Below are 10,328 nucleotides of genomic sequence, written 5' to 3'. Positions count from 1 at the left end.
GCTATATACCACAACGGGGTGATTTGCAAGATTCCTCTTGAGGATAAATTTGATATCGGACAATCTGCAAAAACGTTGAAATACGGAGACCACAGCATAAGTATAGTATTGCTACTGATCAGAAAATATGCCATTAACAGCCAAATATTTCTAGCTTTCTGCAAAGATTTGTCGATTAAAAACTTTGGTTATTTTAACCTATTTCCAAAGTTTTTGATCGACAAATCTTTGCAGAAAACTAGAAAATTTTTCATGCCAGTAACAATAGGGACCCTTTGTGAGAGTATTTTGGTACTGCCATATTATGTAAATCTTTCTTTTATTCAAAACTTACTGAAAGCTTTCTAGATAAATCATGTGGTTTACAAAAATTCAGGACCACTTCAAAATATCATTGTTCGTATTCCTCAAAACAAATTAGTGGCTGTATTTACGCGATTCCTTGTGCTGGGTGTAATAACAAATATGCCTAGATTAAACTGGTAAAGAACTAGATGGCCCTCTAAAACAACACTGCTATGCAGTTCGAACAGGTCAGTTAACGAGTGCTTTATTTGTACAAATTAATAACTTTAACAATTGTATAGACTGGAAAAATTCATCGAGATCAATTTTTGTCGCCATATTGTAAAATTTCTTTAAGCATTGTAACAAACAACTTATGAATCTGAGTTCAGGTGCTTTCAAATTAGATAGTTACCTTGTTTATAAAATTGTTGGGAAGTACAATGTCACCTTTTAGTAACAGCCTGCTATACTCAAGAGGAATATTTAAAATATTTTTACTTATTGTTTGATAGTGACAATTTGTAATGATGGTTTGCTTGTAAATGGCTTTGATCTTTGTATTGTGAAGTTTTCTTGTTCATGTTTATTTATTTTACTTTGTACCCCGAAGAAGTGTACGCAATACATGAAAACGTTTGGTACCTGGCATTTAATTTTTCACTTTTCCTGTGGCTGTGTACGTATATATATATATATATATATATATATATATATATATATATATATATAGTATATATATGTAGTATGTATATATATAATATGTATATGCATATATATATAGTATATATGTATGTATATACATATATATATATATGTATATATATAGTATATACATATATATATATATATATACATATATATACATATATATATATATATATATATGTATATACATATATATATATATATATATATATATATATATATATATATATATATGTATAACATATATATATATATATATATATATATATATATATATATATATATATATATATATATATATATATATATATATATATATATATATAAAGAGACCACGTGACCTCTCCGCTCGTAATGTACGAGCAATTGGCATTCAGCAATCCTGCAGGTGTTTGAACATTGATCTGGCAAATAGCTGTTCTGTGTACATTCAGATTTTGGTTCGTTCGCTTGAACACATTCAGTTCTCGTGAGATCGCCAGTGGATTCATCATCTCTTGTATGGTGCCCTGAGCAGGACATGGCGTGATTGGAACCACTGAACAAAAATTTCAGTCTTGTTGAAATCGGTGTAGGTGTGAAACGGAAAATATACTTGCATATGTTTGGTACGTTATACTTTTTAATTCAAAAAGATATCGGTATGTATGAACCAAACATCGCTTTTCCCCACTCTGCTAGAGTCGCTTATTGTATGGAATTTGCTATGCTTTGAAAACTTCGGCAGTTTTTTGACTGACCTTGACCGCTTGACTAGGTGACACAGTCACCGAGTTTGCTTGTTTGATTCTGAACTGCTAACTGTTTCTAGTTTTTTTTTTTCTGTAATAATTAAGATCCTTCTCTTTATTACCATCGGCAACGTATGTTGTGTTTTTAGCATTATGTTGCTGGTTACGTATAAAGCAATGAATGACGAAACTATTAGGAACTGAGCGATTACTAATAAGACAAGTTATCACTACTGCATTCAATATTAACTGTTTGTACTTCATTCTTTGCTAAAATTTGAAATAGTGGAGGGATCCTGGTCAGCGCTTTTAGCCTGATGAAAGTTTTTTTTTTTTTTACAGACATGTTATTCCTTGCAATCCAGCATATTTTTAAAGTTAAGTTGAGTCATTGAGGTTCGATATTTATATAACTCAAAAAACTCAAGGCTAAAACTGCGAGCGTGACTTTGCAAAGGAGCATTTATTGTCATGACCCGAAATAGTATTACCTCTAATTTATATAGATTTGTACGGGTGTTCCACTTGTTTTTTTGTGTGTTTTTCTAATCACTACGGTGCTTAAACGACCCTATCCATGCATCTGTATAAATACAGACGTCCACTGCGTAAACGCATATTCACTGTTTAATATGATTTGTTACGTAAGGGATTAATAATCACCCAAAATGATAACAAAATTAACATAAGTATATGATTATGATATTTCAGTAGAAACTTCTGGAAACAGGACACTCAAAGATAAAAACTCGCAGTAGAGAAATCTCAATGATGTTGATAATTTCTGTAAAAAAGTAAGATTAAGAATGTCTCGTAACTTCAGCCACAGGAATAACGAAATTCGACCTGCAAAGGAAACACTCAAAGTTACTCCAAATGAATAAAAAATTGTACTTAGCTTGCTTTTGTGGGAAGTCAACGGTGCTTCCGATAACGACACACGGCTTGGTCCTCATTCTCTATTTAGCGGATGACCTGGTTTGGCTTCAGTTTTCCCCGTGCGCGTTGTTTCGATGATTCGAGCCCTTGAAAGATCCGATGCTGCAGACGCGTTCGGTTTGTTTCTTGGAGTGCCGGAAACGCTCACTAACGATGTTTTTCTTGAATGATTCTAATGAGAGACGAAGCTTGCGTTGTCGTAGGGAGGAAAAAGGACACGTCGGTTTTTGTTTCTTGAAGTTATTCACTAACGATGATACTAAGTTGCTTGAAGAATCTCTTGCTTTCGTCGTCGTTAAAGAGTTCTTGTTGTTTTCTGAAGTCGCTCACTAACGATGATACTATGTTGCTTGAAGAATCTGCTGCTTCCGTCGTCGTTGACTTCTTATGATACATGATTTATTATTCTGGTTTTTCTTCGTAGGACGTTGTAGAGTTCTTCTGGTACGCTGGCCACCATATTATGGGCTTGTGCCTTGTATGATAAGGCGCCCTATGAGGTAATGTTGACTAGCGATAATCTTACGCTAAGTCGGTTGGTATTGCACTTCCATCTTCAATGGAGTGTCTGGGGGTTTGTAGATCATTACGAAGTCGGTATTATCTTGTTGGTTATTACGACGATGTGTTAAACTCATGGTGAGGAGGTTCTTGTAGAAAACACGAAATATAAAACTATATGTATTCTCTGAAGTTTTACATGCTGAAGATCAGATATGATAGTACAAGTCTTCTAATAACGATAGCTTGATCGCTTCTGCCAAGCTAATCCTATTCCTCTACATGATAAAGCTTAGGTAAAGAGGTACAGGTCTTCTAATGACGATAGCTAACTCTGTTCTGATCGTCTACCATCTCTGTTACAAGTTATGAAGGAACAGACAGTAGTTCGAACATATGAACATACATACAAATGACATAGTTTCATACGAACACAAAATGAGACACGCTACAGATCACGTAGGCCGTTTGAATTATAGGTCGGGGTAGTTGTCTCAAGCAGGGAGCTTGGACTAATGTTTATAAACAATTGAATGACTACAGGTGACGGCATGTTATCTTAGCCTACATACTTATTGTATACGTTATCTTTAGCGTCTCTAGTCTGATCACATTCCTGCAAGCAATCTTTTATATATATGGACTAACATTCCATATTTTTATTATGTAAACACTTACACAAAGACTCTTGTAATGGATTGATCATTCTGGGGCAGACCACGGTAGCACTCGGTCGAACAGTGGAACATCTCAGGAATTGGAAATTCCCAAACTGAGAGTGAGTAGAGACTCGGTAAAATTATGAACTTTCCTTTGCAGATTTAATTTTGTTTTCCTATTATGATTCACCATTTTATTTTTTGTGATTTCTGTTACCATTTCTGTTTTATTAATGTCGGGATATTTCCTTTCCCCACAGAAATGGTTCTGTGGACTTGTGTAATTAATAGCAATGTTCCAATGTAACGAACATTTAAAACTGTGTGTGGAAGTGGTCATATAGTTGGAATTGACACACGGACATTTAGGACTATGTGTCAGACTTATGGTGGTTAAGATGAAATGTTAGTGACGATGGGCGAAACGGAATTTTTATTCCCATATTCTATCTTGTTTGAATTACTCTCTTTCTAGTTAATCTCTATCATGTTAAATTTGTAAAATAAATGATAGTCATAAATTAGGGTTTAATTTAAATGTATTAGTTAAAAAGAAGATATTAGAGAGATAGGGGTTGCGGGCTGAGAAATTCTTCCTGCTGTTCTCGGAGTTCCTGACCGCGTCCTCATGTCAGAAACTATTCTATGAGTTAGCAGTAACTATTTTATGAGAGGTAACATATACCTACATTAGTATAAATATTCACTGTTCCAGTCTCTCCAGGCAGTTAGCTTAGGGCCTAGATTTCTTTGAAGCTGGAGCAGACCAAATGGGTGGTAGAATATGGGGTCTCCCAACCCCCCTTAGCAGTATGATGTAGGAGATGGATGTGAGAAAGAAGCAAGAGTAAAAATTAGGCTAATTCGTCATTGGAGTGAGTATGCATGCTAGGTTGCACTTTAAATATCCTGATCCTATGGCTGGTTTTTATTGTGAAACTCTCTGCTGGGACGTCATTCCACCTACTAAGCCGAGGGAGAACCAACAAACGTTGTAGTTCACTCCGCCAGCCTCTCGAACAGAAATTTGTCTCCCCACACCAAATCTTCGGGGAATTGCTCTTTGTCCACTGGTCGGCCACGTGTCCGTGATTATTATGGACAAGCTGATTGGAGCAACCTCGTTGCAACAAGCTCACTGCACAGATGTTACCATGAGGTCGAGATTAGCAGTTAACACCAGTGTCTGTTTCTCTTTCCGGAATCTTTCATTTTCCTTGTTTAAAAATTCCATTCTCCCAAGTACACAACCCCTTTGCTTGCAAACCCAGCATGTACTTATCCCTCACGTCTTAAGTTTAGTACCGTATTCATTTTACTTGGTGATATAATCTAAAGCATTCCTCATTGTGTTAAATTCGTGCTTATTAAATCTCGAGTAGTACATCCCTCCATGGAGAATCATTTATTGCAAGTGAGAGAATCTCTGGTGTATATAAATGCTTATTTTGGAATCTTTTCTCTTCGTGTTCTGCAACCTGCAACCTTGGGAACGAATTGCATCAGAAGAATTCCACTTAGCGTAGCCACCTGCAAGATATCTTTTGAAATTGATAGTCATTGTAACCGGAGAGCCATGTGTTATGGCTCCGTCACGTATTATCATTGTATATTTACCATATCATTGTGGAAACTAGTTACTGGAGTGTTGTTATAAGACTTGTTCCTCTCTTTGTTGGGCTGTATCCTAGCCAGATTTATCCTATTTCCTTTGTAAATATAATTGTTGCGGCACCTTGAGGGTGCAATTAATTGCTACATTGAAAGCCAGGCAAGATTAATTTTTATTTGTTTGAAGTGTGTAGAATAAATTGAGATAACAACTGGTTTCATGGCGACCTTCCCTATCTTTTGTTTTGAATGTAATTACAAGAGAAGTTTCATCATTGATTACATTTCTGCTTACATACTGAGCGCTAGGTGTGGCCCCTATAGCGAACTTCAATTAGAATTCAATTTCTAATCTTCTAAACCCTACTCGGCAGGTAACATATCTCCACATATATAATATATATATATATATATATATATATATATATATATAATATATATAATATATATATATATATATATATATATATATATATATTATATATATATATATATATATATATATATATATATATAGCAAGATGGTGAAACCATGGAATTCGTGAAATCACCAATTCACTGTGGACATTTGAATCCCGAGGGGCTAGTACCAAACAGGGCAAAACAATGATTCATCTACACTGTTTAGTAGGTAGGCCCCAAGGAATCAAATGTGTGCCGTGGGCTATTACTAAACGTGAAAGTGCAGATGAATCACTGTCTTGCCGTGTTTAGTACTAGACCCTCTGGGTTTTTTAATTCCCTAAATGAAGTGGTGATTTCACGAATTCCCTGAAAAATTCAGGGATTTTGTTAAATCCCTGGTTTCACAGTCTTACTGTAACTATATATATATATATATATATATATATATATATATATATATATATGTGTGTGTGTGTGTGTGTGTGTGTGTGTGTGTATTCAGGATTTAAATCAGAACCGAGGAAAAGTAATACTTTTTATAAACTATTTCATGTATTCTCGAGTTGCCCCTCTGAACTGAAAGCATCCGTTCTCCCTAAATCATCTCTACTCCCATTGGCTGCATAGAATTAATCTCCCCAGGTGTCCTGAATGGAGGAGGAGCACATTGATGCCGAGATTTTAAAAGGACGAGACAACAGCAGTTCGCTCTCAGAACTCAGAACTTTCTCAGATTTCCCAGAAACCTCTCACCTGCAGAACTCCCCCTTACCCACTTTTTTGCTCCCCTGCTTCCTCTGGGGATACCACAAGTAGTGTTCTCGTACTGTCCATAGTGCACAGAAATATCAGCAGATGAGAAGACAAGATGACCAAGGATTTCCGGATGCTGTGACAGTAATTCCTAGTACAGTTTGTGAATCGTTTTTGCCTCTTGTCTGTATTTCGTTTCATCCTTCCAAGGGGACTTTCCCCACTTCTTTGCTCAGATTCTCACTCCCTAATTTTGGTTCAATACTGTGATTAATTTCCCTTGAGATGCTAGTAATAATATTAAACATCCCCTAGTTACGCAAGATTTATGTGTGTGTGTATATAGTATATACCATATATATATATATATACTATATATATATATATAGTATATATATATACGTACCAAATGTATGTTATGTATATATATATAATATATATATATATATATATATATATATCAGGAAAGAGAGAATTGTTCGCATATTTATATAAAATATACGGTGTCTGCACGTTGACGCTGGGATTTGGAACTATATTTTTGCATGACAACAAGGCCTGATTGACATGTATTCTACCGGCGGGTTGATTTCACTTGGTATGCAGTCCGCTGAGATTCCTGTGAGTGGAGGAAAATGGGAGCCCCATTGTGGCATTTTCCTGTTCGCCGACGGTGGATAAAGAACGCATTTCCAATTTGATAGTATTTCAATTATCATCGCATGCACATTTCAGTACGAACGAATCGTGGGTCTCTAACCCAAGGGGTGTGGTGATTCTAGTTTGCATAGTTTAGCTTTCCATACATGGGATAATGTACTGTGCTGCTCTAACATTTGAGATGTATATATATATATATATATATATATATATATATATATATATATATGCTTAAAAATCACAGTAGATGCACGTGACTTTATTAAATAAGCGAATACCACAGGAAAATGATAGGCAGAAATCCAAGCGCTCTCGTCTCTACTAAGACATTGACAATGTCTTAGTAAAGACGAAAGCCCTTGGATTTCTGCCTATCATTTTCCTGTGGTATTCGCTTATATATATGTATATTATATATAATATAAATATATATATAAATATATTATTATATATATATATATATATATATATCTTTTCCTCTACTCTTAGTCACTTCTTAACTGACCACTTAATATCCTCAAACAAAAAATGACAAGAAAATCCACTCTGGAAATGTGTATTCTTGATTATACAAACAACAAAAAACGAGTTCTTCAATCTGCCTAAATGATATTAGCGTGGTAATATAGTATCCAAATATGTATAAATAAAGGCAAATGGCACGAAGGAAAAAGTGAAGCAGCGGAGTGATTGCTAGACCTTTGACAAACGGTCCTTTACGTTCATCACATTCCATATCTTGGTGATTCAGTTATACATATATGTACAAATGTTTAAGCGTATATATAAATGTGTGTATGTGTATATATACTAACCTGGTCCCGTTCGAATTCAGAATTTACGGCTTAGTGCCGAGATTAGATTTCAGGGGAAAATGTAAAGGAAAACTCTAAGGATCAAATTTAAAAGGAATACATTTACAGAAATATAACTCAGTGTCTTGAATGGCACCTGAAGGGTGCAGGGACTCTCATGGTTCTAATTAATTAATGTAGTCAGGTTGATTGAAGTCCTAAGTTCACGTGGTCGGATTTACCGTCAGGTGGAATGAACTCGCAAGCGCCAAGCGAAAACCCAGAGCATACAAAGTGAGAATTTCCGCCTCTCCACAGTCGGGAAAGGGTGATGCTGATATCTGGAACGAGGTATGGGGTATAAATACACGTGCATCACACACAGGAAGGACTCAAGTGTGGTGAGGCGGCCTTACCTTTTAAGTTGCAAATACACACAAATCTTATACTCTAAATTCCCGCAAAAGCGAGAGATGGTCGAATTCCTTTATCCAGGTACATTACTGAATGGGAGGGAGTAATACACAGTCATCCAACGCACGTTATCGACCCCTGATAATTTATCTTGGCAGTGCTAATGAAAGGGGGTCATTCAAGCAATAAGTAGCAGTATAAGTGAGCAAGGGGACCACAGCACTTAAAGCAAAGTTAACTTGTAAGACCAAGGGACACGTGGCTGCGATAGGAGAAAGGGCCACGGACAACTCACATGTGACACAGAGGAAACACAGAAAATAAAAGGAAAAGAACAAAAACTCCCACAGTGCTCGTGTTCTGACCCCTTGGCTAGACACCTGTCTCCACTTCTAAGTGCACTGCTGGGAGTCCAAAGGGCACCATAGAGGATAGGGGGGGTGTTCAACTAACACTTGGCACATGGCTGAGAGGGGCCAGAAGGACAAAGGAGATCAAGAGCTGTCTCGCTCTTCTTCTGGCGATGACTTTCGTCCTGTGATAGAGTGAGAGTTGGTGTGCATCCGTCTTTATGACCTCTGTTATGCCGTCCAGCAACCATTTTGATTAATATGCTGTGTTTGGCCCATACTGGCATTTTGGACACCTGGAAATATAAGAGGCGAGGCAGACAGAAGTTCAAGGCAGACGCGTGAGTTAGACTCCCAGGGGGAGAGAGAGAGAGAGAGAGAGAGAGACAGAGAGAGAGAGAGATGGCGTGTGTCCATATGAAAGGATCATTATTTATTGGCAAAATGGGGGAGATATATAATAATACATATACCCGGTGTAACACGAGTTTATGCAAATATTTCCACATTACTGGAACGGTAAGGCATTGTCTCCAGTTTCTTGCTCACAAAATGAATAAGGAATCTGACACTTGTAACCTGGACACGCTCTTGGCGGAAAAGCTGGGCTGTTTAGAGTAACGAATGAATTGGTCAGCTTCATCCCCATCATCCCCATATCCAGGACGACAACGACATCCCATGCGCACCATCTTACTTGGCCATTTAATAATAACGGTTATTCTAAAAATTCACCTCACCAACAAACGACGCCTTAAAATATTTTAGCATACGTTTATTGAACATTTCCTGCACGTAATGACTTTTTTTTTTCATTTCTCCAAATATTTGCATAAACTCATGTTACATCCTGTATTATATATATATATATATATATATATATATATATATATATATATATATATATATTTTGTATATATGTATATAAATATATATAGATATATATGGTATGAGATATGATATATATAGTGTTATATAAATATATATTGTATATATATATATATATCTATATATATATATATATATATATATATTATATAATTTTATTTGTGTGTTTGTGTGTGTGTGTGTTTGAGCGCGTTCACGAAATTCCAGTAAGAGGAAGTTAACAGATGAGCATTCCCCACCTCTAAAACATTTTCGGAGTAAAACAAATTCCGATCAACTGACACAGGCTGCTAACCTTTCCGGAATTTGTTCTTTCTTTCTTTTTACGGTTTTGAAAACTTTTTACTGTTGAATATCTTCCTCAAGCTCTCGCACTCAAAGTTATTCATCCCAGCTATTTGTAAAAGTTAATTAGAACATAAAAGTAATAATCTCCATCAAAGAATATTCGCAGTATTTGCCAGATAAGTATTTTACTGATTCTCTCTCTCTGTCTCTCTCTCTCTCTCTCTCTCTCTCTCTCTCTCTCTCTCTCTCTGGCGGGGTAGGCTTCCGGTTGAGCGGAGCAGCTATTTTTATGAAAAAGAATCCTTCTAAAATACTGACGAAAATGGACTACAGAATCCGATA

This window comes from Macrobrachium nipponense, chromosome 12 (assembly GCF_015104395.2).
Source record: "Macrobrachium nipponense isolate FS-2020 chromosome 12, ASM1510439v2, whole genome shotgun sequence".
NCBI lineage: Eukaryota > Metazoa > Arthropoda > Malacostraca > Decapoda > Palaemonidae > Macrobrachium > Macrobrachium nipponense.
This window is presented reverse-complemented; position numbering follows the sequence as displayed.